The following is a 14,918-nucleotide window of genomic DNA, read 5'->3' as shown; positions in this document are numbered from 1 at the left end:
AATGAAGTTTTCCTGGCTGAGTGAACTTTGACCCCCTCCCAACTCCCTCCACCGCCTACTGGCTCTGACACAGAACAGAGCAGAGCAGAGCAGAACAGAACAGGACAGGACGGAGGTGTGATATAATACAACATGATAAAAAACTGTAAGTAGACAGAGAAGACTGCAGAGAGTGCTACTAAAATATTAAAATACAGGCGACAGTAACAAGATGAATAGCTCAGGGTTCATTGATGGATATTAATGGACGCATAGAGAACAACAACCAATAGTAAAAAAAAATCAGACACTTAATTCCTCAAACTGAAATATTTCTGGTAAGGCAGCTAATTATAGATTAGTCAGTCCAGTGTCAGAGCTTCTTAAAGGCAGTCTGACATCATTTTGTTGACTTTCGGTCCTTTATGATGCACCAGACTCATCCTGAAACTGCTTTCTGTCAACAAAGCTTCAGACTAACTGGCCACAGTTTTCAAACAACGAGGAAGACAGCTGAGTGTTGGCACACAGAACGACGAAGGCATGCTTGACGCACGCTTACACTAATACTTCTTCGGAGCAGAGGTATTAGCTCTACTGTGTGACAACAGTCCAAGTCCAGACTAGTCGCCAAGTATCTGCTCTTTGCTCGGGTGAGAGCAGGATTCAAGGACAGTTTAAAGACACAATAGACCAGACAATGTATGGAAGGTTTCCAGTATAACTAGTAACTATTTATGAAACTAGTGGAGCTAGGTAAATAGGGATGACAGCGGACTACTGAGCGGGCCGTGGCATTAAGATGAAGCTGCCTCACAAGACTCAAGCTGCAGAGTATCTGCTTTTTGCTGGGGTGAGACTGAACAGCTGAAACCAGGCAGACACTGCAGATTAGCCAGATTTTAATACTGAATTGGTCGCCTCGGACTAATTGTAGAATGGGGCTGAATTTCTATCAGACTGGTCGTCATTTCACGGGCAGTTTTTGGTCACGACGTCATCACCTGAAACGATCAGCGATCTGGCTCTCAGATGATCAGCTGGATTTCTGGCATGTCAAAAATTTTGGTCGGTATAAAGTTACCTGTGCGAGTACAGAAGTAAACAACAACAAACATGGCGCAGATCAGAGAGCGCCTTGCGTGGACAGAATCTATGGAGACCAGGTTCATCCAGCCCCTCTTCTCATCTCTTTTGACAGTTTTTATACATCCTCGTCTCCTCTCCTCACGTCTTAGTCCCTCCCACCTGAGATGCAAGCGGAGGAGGCGAGGAGGAGACACATGGCATGGCATAATATGGCAAGAATGTACTGATGTCATACAGTGTTATATTTTATTTAACGCTACAAATGGTTTGTATATTCCAGCTGTGTGTCATGCCTCTTCTATACGTCACGGGTGTCGAAAAACTTCCGCAAAGGATACACCTGTGTATCCTCGCTTATAGCTCCTCCAGCAAGTCTCCTCTCTCTTCGAGATGCATTTTAGGAAATGAGACATCCTTAAACATGATGCGCTGAGATTGATTTCCAGGTCACAGGCAGGAGGACGGAGAAGAGAGGAGATAAGGAGGCACAAAATAGAGAACTGAGAAGAAGCCCCGGCTCTGAGGTGGTTTCTGTACAAATTAAAATGGCTAAAATTAAAACTGCCTTCCTCTTTTTGTTGACAACAATGTGTTTTTGTTTGTTGACAAAGAATGTGGCTTCTTGTTTCAGTAGAACTTTATTGGATTATTTTAGTCAATGAACAAACTCGGGCGGTCCCCCTGTGAGAGGCAGAAATGTGCCGCAAGACATCTAGTCTGCTGGAAATCCATATGAAGAAGAAGAAGAAGAAGAAGAGGAAGAAGAACTGTTTGAGGGTTCTGCTCAATCAAATGTTCAGCCTGAGCTCACAGTGATCAGAGGTCGTAGGATTGAAACATGTAGTGTGAATTAACACAACATACACGATTAATGAAATACGCAGTCTCTGGGCTTTTTAAAGAAGGTGAAGCTTATGATATGTTGAACTCAGCATGAATATCATCACTCATTTTTAAACAGAACCATCACTTAATATCAAAAATCTGTCTTTGAACTGATAAGAATGCACTAAACTATAAGCAGTGAAATATGTGACTTTACAGAAAAAGCTTTTATGCTACTTTTATGTATTGTACACCTACAGAATGTCTCTCAGTTGAACGCAGCTCGGCTCGGCGGACGGCAGCGTGGGTCTGTTGGATGATCCGACACTTTGGTCCAGACTGAAATATCTCAACATGTCACATCCTGCCTGGACTTTCTGTTTGCTCTCTGGACTCTTTGTGTTCTTTGGGGTTTCCTGTGTTACACCTCTGTTTGGGTGGTCGGTTTAGAGGACTGCCTTTGCTGGTTAGCTTAGGGTGTTGTCATCATGGTTATTCTTGGACGATTGTATTGAAAGTTTGTGTTTTCTCTAGGTTTTGGTTTTCATTTTGCTTTGCGTTACCCCTCCCTGACCTGTTTTTTTTTCTCTCCACACCTGCCCTGTGTTAGCCTCGTCAGCCCTGCCCTGATCCCTGTGTTTCCCCTGTTTCATCACCTCACTCCCCTCCCCTGAGTTCTCCACCCAGCTCCCCACCTGCACCTCAACTCCTCGTTAGTTTTTAATTCCCGGTTTTCTGTTCAGTCTTTGTTGGATCGTTTGTTCTGTTTAGATGTCTGCCCGAACTTCCTGTTCCGTCAGCTTTTGTTTTTGCTGCTCGCTCCAAATAAAGAGTTTTCTTCAGACCTGCTTCGCCTTCGGTCTCTGCGTTTGGGTCCATTCCTGCTACTCATCGTGACACAACAACTATTGGATGGATTGTCATTTCATACAGACATTTATGTTCCCCTCAGGATGAATTGTAATAACTTTAGTGATCCTCCTTTGGTGACTTTTTCATCAAGAACCACCATCAGGTTAGAATTTGTCCAGTTCTTTGGTTTATGACCAAAACTAATGACATTCCTGTCAGCTTCAGTTGCTAATTAGCAAATGTTAGCATGCTAACATGTTAAACTAATATGTTGACCATGATAAATACCACGAGAAGAGCCTCACAGAGCAGCTGTACACTTTTAACCTTGTCAACTGTCATCTATGTGGCCTCATTATTCAAGCATGTCCCCTAACCAGAAATCTGTCAAGTAAGTAGGTGTTTGACTACTAGCAAATACCCAAAGTGTGAATGTTGGGACTTTCCCTTTGGCTCAGGTTAAGTTTAATCCCCAGATATTCAGGTTAGAGAGCTCTGTGATGAACACCCTCTCAGGTTTAATAAGTGTTACACAGGACTGGTTGTACTGGTCAGCTCCCAGTGTGACTGTGCTGAACAGACCAACCTCCTGTCTGCGGACAAAAAGGCTGAAAATGTGTCTCGTTAAAACCAATTTTTTTTGTGAAAATATGTGAGGAATGCCGTTATATAACTGTGCCATTGTTTCTAGAGACAAATGAGAGGTGACGCTTTGCAGTCCAGCCTCCAACAGGAGAGAGAGACGGAGTGAAGGAGGAACATCCCACTGTGTCTAGACAGGCTGGTAATGAGACAGAAAATTCCTGCCCAACAGAGGAGAGAGGAAGCTGAGAGACCAGCAACTGGATGAATGATATGATATAAAACCTATTAACCTGCAATGTCATATCTGAGATCACAAGGAAGACTGAGGGAAGAGAGAAGTTACCTTGAAGCTGTTTGTTTCTTTGCCAAAGATGGCAATTCTGGCCGGTCAGGACTTTCCAACACTTTGGACCAAAGCAAAACTCAACAACTAGTGGTCAGAATGTAAAATACATTTGGTAGATATAAATGGTCTCTATATGATGAACCCTTATTACATCCTGAATTTTCCTCTGCTGCCACAGTCAAGCCAAACTTTGCATCTGTACACAAGAAGTCAATAACTTTCATAAATAGACTCGTTATCAGTCCATCTACAATTTTGTCATCCTGTTTGTCTTTGTTATCATGTATTTCCAGTCTGTCCCTCCTCTGTTGACAGGGTGTTGCTGTAAAAGAGCAAATATGCTCAGCCAACGTACCCTGCATAGATAAATAAATAAAATAAATATCTGGTGCATATTTCAATGCAATTGATCCAATAGTTCTCAAGATATTCCACTCAAAACCAAAACATCTCAACCTCTGCACAAAACTTCATGGAAATCCATCAAATAGTTGGTGAGATATTTCAGTTTGGACCAAACAACAGCCAACAGACTGCTGGTTTGGCACAAAATCTAGAACTTGTGTTATTAAATCTTAGCTTCTTCTACTTATTTATATGTACTTTAAAGGACGGGTTCACAGTTTTCAGCAGCCCAAATGAGCATTAAAGCTGTTTTTCTTGCTGTAATCATTCCTCCTGTTCATACTGACCATTAGAAGATCCCTTCATAATGACCTTACAATAGAAGTGATGGGGGACAAAATTAGTCATCAGACTAATCTGAAAGAGTCTAGAAACACAGACTGACTTTAAAGGTGTGTCTGGCTGCAGCTTGATAAATGAGGGCTATATCTTAGTGACGTTACCAGTTGAAGGACGTCATTTGTCTGATAGGAGCAGTAACAATATCAAGTGAGCCGACCTGAGCTGAACCACGTCTTAGGGATTTCCACAGCAGCCCAGTTTGTTTCTAAATCTCCAGCTGCACAGGAAACCGCGTTGAGTTGAGTGATTTAGTGTGTACGCCACCTGATAATAGTGAAGTTTGTGACTCACCAACAGCTACGCCCATTTGCTTTCAGTATTATGATAGTGACAGGTATTCCCCGTGTCACCTGTAGACACACAAACAAACAAACACACATACCTGTTCATTGTGCAACTGGTGGAGCATTTCTGGTAAAAGCCTTCAAGGTGCCACGATTTCACAGTCAAGGACATAGGTTCAATTTCAGAAGTAGAAATGTGCCAAGAAAGTAAAATATTCCCCCACGCTGTCTACGTTATGTTTATTAATAATGCAAAGACCTTTATCACGTATCAAACCCACGATATGAAACACAATCACAGGTTCCTCTTTCTCTTCTTGTTGATAAAAATCACTAATTTTTCATTGTCTGATAGGTATTTCTATTCATTTTCTATTGATCGTGAGACACATTTAAGGGGTTTGATCAATTATTTATAGTAGTCATACTTGCGATATTATCACAATATTTCACTAAGTTTAATGTTACTTGATTATGATAGCTGCCCCATGAGCTCAATTTAGCTAAAGTAGCTAAGCCGACCATTTTGGTAGTCTGTTTGAGTCATTTTGTCCTCATTTTTGGATTCCAGCTTCTCAAATGTGAATATTTTCTCTTTTCGTAAGTCCTCTATGACAGTAAACTGGATATCTTTGAATTTGAAGACATCCTCTTGGGCTTTGTTTCCAGAGAATGAAAGACAACACTCCGCGCTCCTTATTTGGAGTTATTTATTTATAGTCTTGGCTCCAAAAGGAAACGATGGTGCCAACTAAGCTGTAACTCTGAGCTTCAAACCGGCTCAACTGAAATCAACGTCTACATCCATCATTATATTATTCCACTCTCTCCACCAGTTAGTCTCTATCTGTGGTGGCCTTGCTTTTTTTAAAATATACTTCCACCTTTACTCTCCTCAGCACCAAACTACAACTTCCTGTTTCCTCAACACAGTCCTTCCCTGCTGGCTTAATTGTTGTATGTTGGGACATTGTTCTCCACAGTCATTTAGCTCAGATATCATCTTACTCTAGCAGATAATCATCTCTTTGAAAAGGAATGTTATTTCTGATCTGGCTTTACTTTCCCACCTGAAAACCCCGAGGACTCTGTCACCGCTGCCACCTCTTCCTCTTCCTCCTCTTTATTCTTGGGAGTTTCCACTTACGTCGCTCCTTAAACTGGTTTCTGATTTTCTTTTTGGGCTTTGAGCAAAAGCATTTGATTTCTTGTAAGCACATATTTAGTAAAACACTTCATTAAAACATTCTCTGGTCATTCAAAACAAAGACTTCAGTCAAACATAGACTTCCTCTCTGTGTGGCTCATCAGCCAATGACTCATTGTTCACAGCAGCCAATCAGGTTCTAGCTGATAACGGGTCAACCACGTTTAGACAGATGGAAGGCAAGACAATATGAACATTTAATTTTAGTTATTATACAACATGATGTCATAATTTTGAGTCTTGAGTCTGTCACATCCTGCCAGGACTTTCTGTTTGTGTTTGGATTTTTAGTTTAGTTACAGTTTTATTTTGAATAATAATGGAAATGTTTTCTCCTTGTGTTTTGTTACATTTTACTTCCTCTCACCTTTGTTGATTACCTCATGTGTTTCACCTGTGTCTTCTTTCGTTCACCTGTGTTCAGTTTGTAATCATCACTTGTGTATTTAAGTCCAGTTTTCAGTTCAGATTTTGTTGAGTCATAGTCTGATCAGTTTACATTGTTCCTGTGTTTCAGTCTTTTGAGTTATTTAATAAATATTCTGCATTTGATCCTGCCTGCCGACCACCTGCTACACTACACTACAGTCCATTTCTGAAACGAAACTAAACTAAAAGTACTGCAGGGCTGCGTTCATACAGTCTTCTGAGGGACGGTGATTTACATGGTTGAGTAAACAGAAAAACATCTAAAATGTGTTGTTCTGAGGGGGACATGATGCCAAAAATATACTTTTCCCATCAAACTGAAACCAACACTGACTATTTTAGGGACCAACAGATGTTCTGATTAGCAGTGACGCACTTACTGAATGTTAGAGATAAGCATTTTGGCTTCCTCCCACATCACACCGCAACCACAACCATTTTTATATCTATATATCTTTTTATATTCATAAGCTAGTGAGTTACTAGTACCCTACACAGGAAAATATGCAAACTAAAACATCAAAGAGGCAGCAAATACACAGACAGAAATTAACAACTGACATATGGAAATTCACAATTTTGTCAAACAAACAATGACTTTCTCTCTCATTTATAACCAAACTATGTTATACTTCCTTAATGTGATTTATGATTTCTGTTATTTATATCCTTTTTAAAATGTCGGATGTTAAACATATGTAAAAATGATGCCTGCACGACAAAAGTCAGCGCTTCAACCTGCCCCAAATGCTTCGTTTGCAAAGTAACCTCTACTTCCTCAAAACAATCCGACTTTCCTCGGTGGAAGATCTATCCATAATAACATAATTACAGTCATACATTTTTAGAAAGTGGTTTCATTTTATTTCTGGATTTTTATAAAGCCTTTGGTGGAACATCCTTTCAAATTAGAAAACATTCAATTATTTTGGTTTTGGGCAGAAACTTATAAATCTAATTGGTATGGTATACAATGATATTAACAGTTGTTTAGCTTTGGAACATGGTACCTGCTCAAGAATTAAAGTCTGGAGGGGCTTCAGACAATGTTGCAACAGCTCTCCTTTATTATTTATATATATAATAGCTGCTGGATTATTGTCTATTATGATTGAGAATAATGGTACTGAAGGTATAAACATGGGAAGACACATTATAATATGTCAATTTGCAGATGACACCACGTTATTTTTAAAAGATGAAAGATACATTTCCACAGTGCTGGATTCCATCAATCAGTTCTATAAAGAAGCAGGTTTGAAATTAAACACTGACAAATGTGAAATACTTGCTTTAAATAATCAACCATCACACTCAATTTGTAAAATAAAGGTTATAGAGGAAGTCAAATACTTAGGTATCACTATCACTGGGAATAAGGAAATAAGAGCGAAAGAAAACATTCATAAAAATATTGATAAATGTAAAACAATTTTGAATTTTTGGCTACAAAGGGACACAACTATATGCAGGAGAGTCTTTTTCACTAGAAATTTCAGACAAAATGACTTGAATAATAAAATTGAAATGGCTGAATTAATTTATTCTGCACAAAAACTCCTTTTAGTTTAACATCCCTGATGCAATTTTGCAAAAAAGATGGGAGGAACTGATTTTTTTTTTTATTGCGATATGATTGTGATTTATACAAACTGCCTGTGAAACTATCAGATTTCCACCAGCAAGTTCTCCTTTATTGGCACTTAAGCATAATTTCACAGCACATAATAAACCCCTGTGGAATAACAGGTGCATTCTGACTGGTGGTAAATTGTTGTTTTTTTTTTGGAACTTTTTGTGATGAATTTACTGCTCAATTAGAGAATACAATAAAGTGCTAATCGCCATTTCAGTTCCCCTCAAAACAATGATTCAACAGCTTTTGGTGCACTCTAACATTGTATCAGAAATGAGGCCACTCTGTATTGCAGATATCAATTTAGTAGCAAGCGTTCACTAATACGCTTATTAGAAATGTTTTATCAAAAAAATGTGCAGAATATGGGTCATTTAAGAAATATAAACATATTTTTCAATAAAACTCTTTTGTTCTTTAAAGTTCTAAAATGTTAAATGTTTAACAGAAACACCTGAACATGAAATTCGTCAACATATTACAAAATTTTGATTTACATCAATTAAACTATTATATTAAACTTTCATTAACTCCTCAGTGCATCTTAGTTTAATTTTACCTTTAAACCAGCTGCGGAACAAGATCTTTGTCTAAATAAAATACAGTCTACATTTATATCTGAATAAAGAGCAAATAAGAAGGCTAACAAGAGTTCAACCAGACTCTTGATATCAGATTTTGGTTTTAGTTACGGACACATTTGATACCCAACACTAAACATAACGGAGGTAAAAATGAATGCTGTATTTGTGGTCAGTGCACATTTGTCATAAAAGGGAAAATAAATGTTCTTGTTTTTACATCATGTTATTCTTTCGGATTTACTTTCAACAACATGGCTACCTTATTAAATGTCCAAACCAAACATGTTAAAATAAAGCTGGTCAATATCTGTTTGGTTTTTTTCCATATTGTTTTATGTAGCAATGAAAATGAGAGACTATGACTCACTATAACAACTAAAACAGCATGACGTTATAATCCAGAATGACTGAATTAGAAACCGATTATCAGGATCGGTACTTTCTGTAGTTTATTTTGTTTCGTATTGGGTCGAGACGTAATGTTTGTCCACCTTTGTCTTCACAGAAACAATGAAGCAGCTCTCATAATAAGAAACGTCTGCCGGCTGCAGGCCAGAGCTGTGCAGCAGAGTGAGTTACTGTGAGATCACAGAGAGAGAGAGACCTGCAGCATGGTCAAACCAGGTTACACAATCTTGATTCATGTCATCTAAACTGGAATAATTTCAGTTTTAGTCACATTTGCAACAAACTGACTGTTTCAAGCTGTTTTCTCTCATCTGGAGTCGGCTGCAGTAGCTGTTCATAAGTTCAAGTTTAGCTGAGTTATAACATCATGATGTTTACTAAGTGCAGATTTATGCATCACTAAATTAAAGGATGGGTTCACGATTTTTCAAGCGTGTCTTAAAACACCAGTCATGTGTCCATATGAGCAGTGAAAGAGGTTTTCCTCGCTGTAATCATTCCTCCTGTTCATACTGGATATTAAAAGATTCTTCAAATGTGCTCTCTATGGAAGTGATGGAGGCCAAAATCCACAGTGTGTCCACACAGTCATTTAAAAGTCTCTGTGAAGCTTCTATTCAGCTTCAGCAGTCTGAGTTAGTCATATCAAGTGGATATCTGACACATTTACAGTCTTTTTAGCATCAAATTCCCTCTTTCCCTCGGACAGTGTTTCCCTGTTGAGCTGCAGGTGGAAGTATAGTAACAAAAAGAGAAACTTTGGCACTAAAAAGACTGTAACGTTGAAAGATATCTACTTGATTTGACTCATTTGGACGCTGAAGCTTCATATTAGCTTCAGATAAACTTTTAAATACATTTTTGCACAGAAGGAGGACTGTGGATTTTGTCCCCCATCACTTCCATTGTAAGTGTGTTATGAAGGGATCTTTGAATGATCAGTACGAACAGGAGGAATGACAGCAAGAAAAACATGTTTCACTGTTAATTTGGGCTCTTGAATATTGTTTTAAGATACACTTGAAAAACTTGAGTACGTCCTTTAACATTGTGGGAGAGTAAATATAGTACAGTGAATACAGTAGGGAAGACTTCAGATACAGCTGACATCATCATTATTATTAGAACTACTATTATTTGAACTACTTTGTATACAGTTAGCTAGTTTAGTCCAGTGGTTCCCAAACTAGGCCCCTCCAAAGGGTCACCGGATAAATCTGAGGGGTCGTGAGATGATTAACCACTTAAACTCCACAAGGACGTCGGCATCCTCAGTTGACATTATTGTCTTTCACAGGCTCAGTTTTAAAACTAGAGTGAGGATACTGGTATCATAAACTAGACGAGCTAAGGCATCCATCGGCACTAACCATGCCGTGTGAGGAGAAAAACTGACATGACCATTTTCAAAGGGGTCCCTTGACCTCTGACCTCAAGATGTCTGAATGAAAATGGGTTGTATGGTTACCCACCAGTCTCCCCTTTACAGACAGGCCCACTTTATGCTAATCCCATGCAGTTTTTTAGAAGCAGTATAAATGTGTTATTTTTGCCTATTCTACGAATGGTGTATTTGAATATTTCTGCATACTGGGGTCCCTAAACAGTCTTCGAATGGATCTGACTGGAAAGCTGAGACTCTTGTGGATTCAATGAGCCCAATTGTATTCATGTGTGATGATGATAGTCCCCATAGTAACCATTTTATTGTAGTGAAACCATTTTTTTTTTTAAAACTTGACCTCAATGTATAAAATGGACTATTGTGACCTCTAGGATAATCACAGCCTCATGAAACTTTACAACCACAATCTACAGACTGGGGTCATTCAGAGGATGTATGGCTTTCCTATGTATACTGACAATAAGGGGGTTTCTGAACAATTTCCAGAGCAGAAGTGCTCGTCATCCAATCACCAAATGTCAAAAGCTTTTGATACCAAATCACAGCATGAAAGAAACATCTTGGTGTCTTAATTTGCTATTTTGGAGGGGGTTTTGACCATTTTTATCAATTCTTGAGTGAACAAAATGGTTAAATTTTGCACCAAATCTGTGTAACTGCTGCAACAACTTATGAGACATAACTGAGCATAGGAATGATCATCATATACCTCCATCATTATGTTCTAAGCCCTTATACGCTCTAAACTTGCAAAATCTGAATAGGTGCCTAACCAAAACCAACTTTCTATTACAGATTTATTATTAGAACAACTTGACACACACTGCTGAGCTGCCTCTCAAATTCATCTTCAGGTTCCCAGTTTTCAGATGATGTATCACCACATCATGTGACACATACTGTTGACCTGCTGTTTCCCCCTAAAGATCACCTGTCCCCCCATAAAAAAAGACAAAAATGAAGAGAGGAAGAGGTTAATGGGAGAGGAAAGAAGAAAAAACAAATTTCTGATACACAAATCTGTTTTCAGTTTTTGGACTTTTTCTCTAATCTTTGATTTTTGCTGAAATATTGGATCATTTGAACATTTATTGAAATGAAAGCATGTGAGAAGTTTAGAGGGAAAAATCACTATTTGGTGGAGCTGTTAACAACTCATAGACATGTGAAATGTGACCCCGACTACACACTGCTTTTTGTAAGACGCCCAAAAAGGTTGGAAACCACTGGTTTCATCTTTAACAATGTGTTGTATTTTAAAAGCTTGTTATATTATCCATTGTGTCAAATCTTCATCTGAAAAGTAACTAAAGCTGTCAAATAAATGTAGTGGAGTAGAAAGTACAATATTTCCCTCTGAAATGTAGAAGTTGAGGAAAGATGGTGGTCTTGGTTGAACATGAAGAAGTCCAAAAGTAACTTGAAGAACAGGACGGGATGAGTTTAGTGTTTTAGTAGCCTTAAGCTAACCACACGCAGGACTCCGACCACCTCCCTACAACTTGTGCGCAGTAAAAAAAATGTTAAACTTCATACACTTAAAAAAAAATATTGCTACTAAATATAACCACACAGAAATGATGTTTTCCTCACAATGTATTTGGAAAAACAAATTAGTAACATCGAAACAGAATTTCTAAGAGAAATTGGGATACAACACTGTCTTGGATTCGGGTTGGATGCTTCTTATCTGTGTAGTTGCTATTGGCTCTCTGGGTATTGAAGTCTTCCATAATCTTAATGTCCTGCTGTCAATTGGCATCGCCAGTGTTTAGCGGCAGCTGCAGGAATAATAAAAGAAAATTAGAGTGATACGCCAAGGCCAGCACAAATATGGATTTATTTTAAAGCTGCATTTCTCTTTTCTGTTTGCTTTTTGGCCACTTGGCAACAGAATCCTACAACAAGTGAAAAATCACATGTTTGACATATTAAGGCCTGATATAAATTTGATGAAACTGATGTGAAAATGTATTTGTGGGCGCTCATTCACTAAGACTTCAACAGCGGCATAAATTTTAAAATCCATCAGTGATGCAGCGTGAGAGAGAGAACAAGAACAGTCTTCTTCCTCCTGATCACAACATTTTTCAACTGATCACTGCTCGGGCGTCGTCTCTTCCTGTAAATGTGCAGTCACATATGAATACAGCTGTGAGGAACATTACTGTAAAAGTCACCAATGTCTGAATGAACAGCTCGACGCAACCAGCAATTTTACATATTTCATGCCTGACAGACTGGCTGTAGTTTCCTTGTATTTGATTTAAACCAGCAGTGGTTTGTAGAAAACCACAGAAAGAGGATCCATCACTCAAAACACTGTTGGACTGTCTGTTGCACTAAAACACACATGAGCAAAGCTGATCTAGTCTGATAAAGACTGCACTGCATATTATATGAATCTTTATTTAATTTAATTTTTTTTACCTTTAAAATGTTATATGTTTTATTGTATTTTCAGTGCTGTAATTGAACATCTCAACTGTTTGGTCTGTTTGAGGCCATCACGACTCAAAAAACCAGATGAATCATTCATTATTTGTGTTTCTGGTGAGAATGAATAACTCCAGAGGATCCTCTGCAGGATCTCTGGGGTTTTCCTCGCTGTAAATGATTGTCCCGCAGCACACGTTTTATCAGCCAAACTTCATCGGGCATCAACAGAAACTGCTCACAGTCAGGGAAAAAGAAAAACAGAAAAACAGGAAACAACTAGGAAGTTCCATAATACACCCGGTGATTCCCATACACGCTGCAGTTTAGAGTCAGCAAGCAAATATAACAATTCAGATGATTTCCAACCTGTGGTCATCTTTGTTCTGACCGCTGATTAACTGGAAGAAAAAGTCATATAAACAAACAGTAGCTCTCATTTTGCTAGCAGCTCCTGGGACATTTTTGTTCAGTACTTGTGTAAATGGGTATATGTATTGTTTATTCATGTATTCTGAAACCTTTATAGGGTTTTTGTTCCCATTCTCGTCTGCAAACAATGCTGCTGTAATGTGTTCTACTTATTGTTCCTTTGCAGAGGAATAATTTGTCTGTAGCTTTTATTTTAACAGGCACCTTGAGATAGCAGGAAGTCCGAACTGTACAGATGTCATTTACACCTGGCTGACATCATGAAGCAAGTCAGACCACCTTCTGATTGTCTTTCTGTCTGTAAATTGTGCTGATGATGATGGTTTTAAGACCAAAGCTCATTTTTTCCACTTTTTCTCATCTTTCAGATATTAAAGTTTTTCATATTTGTTTTTACCCCATTTAGTAAACTAGTTAGTTTTTTTGTGAGTATTACAATAACAGCTTAGACCTGCATTATGATGTTTTGTCCACAGTGAACACAACTCTGACACATCATCATCTTTTAAGTTGATATGTTGAACTTGTCAGCAAACAGTTGTTTATTTCCACATCCAGCAGTTACGGAGCAACATTATCATTCATGTGGAGTCGTGTTTCTGTCCACCTGGTGAATGTAAGTCCAATATTCACTCTCTTTTAGCTCTGTTTTTGCTCTCTACCAACTCCTGAGGGAAATATCTGGCTCTTTAGCTGCTAAATGCTCCACTATGTTCACCAGCTAGTCTAAAGCTAACTGTGCCTGTTTGGTGCTGAGCAGGTAGTGCACAGTGACTTTTTACAGCTTTTTCTCTGAAAACAGCTGCCTGCTGCGGCCCAAAACGACGCTATGAGAGTGCTGAGAGGGTACCACAACAGTAAAGTTGCAGCCAGACAGATAAACAATGAGCTGAAATTCGCTATAAAGCTCCGTAAAGCCGAGAGGAGCTGCAGAGTCACTGATAATTCTCTGTAGGTTCATTACTACGAGCCATGCATTTTTAATACTGCACATGGAAATTACTGTGTAGTTAAAGGATGGGTTCAGGTTTTTCCAAGTCTGTCAGTACAAAACTGATGTGCCAATATGTACGTGGAAATGCATCGTGGTCTCTCCATGCTGACCCTGAAGCTGTAAGAAATGGAGGACAAAATCCACAGCCCTCGCTCCAAAGTTCAACTGAGAGTCAATATCTTCTAAAGTTACTAAAGTCAGCTAAAAGTCAGCTTTTTGTTTCTCCTGAATGTTACTCGCTGAGCTGTGGTGGAGGGATACATTCTAGTGTTGGCATGTAGATTTGTTGAAGAAATTGTCTTTTTCCTCACGTGTTACAAACAGACTGAATCAAATACTCTGTATTTACAGTATTTACACTGACCTCCTCATCAGTCAGGGTCAGGGTTAGGGTTAGGGTTCTGATGCGATTGTGTTCTTCAGACATTTTCTCATAGCTCCTCTTCTCCTGAGCCTCACAAACAGCGTATTTATATTCATTTTGACAAAGCAACCACAGGATCTCTGAATGGAATTCTTTGACACTTGTTTCTTTCAGAACACACCAGATAAACACAGACTGAACCACAGTCATGTCCTATTAGACAATGGAATATTTCTAGCAATAGTCACACACACACAAAAAAACACTCAAAGACTCAGAACTTGTTGTTCCCAAGATAAAAATTTGCTTTGAAGTT

The 14,918-nt window shown here is 38.7% G+C and overlaps 1 long non-coding RNA gene across 1 annotated transcript; it reads left to right on the top strand.

Annotated features, from left to right (window-relative positions):
• The first annotated feature begins 2,576 nt into the window (after positions 1 to 2,576).
• Positions 2,577 to 4,071, top strand: LOC137186806 (uncharacterized). Its single transcript, XR_010929116.1, has 2 exons — positions 2,577 to 2,908; positions 3,437 to 4,071. It is a non-coding gene; the product is annotated as an uncharacterized lncRNA (long non-coding RNA).
• The last annotated feature ends 10,847 nt before the right edge of the window (positions 4,072 to 14,918 follow it).

Source organism: Thunnus thynnus, chromosome 7, assembly GCF_963924715.1.
Source record: "Thunnus thynnus chromosome 7, fThuThy2.1, whole genome shotgun sequence".
NCBI lineage: Eukaryota > Metazoa > Chordata > Actinopteri > Scombriformes > Scombridae > Thunnus > Thunnus thynnus.
This window is presented reverse-complemented; position numbering and strand designations above follow the sequence as displayed.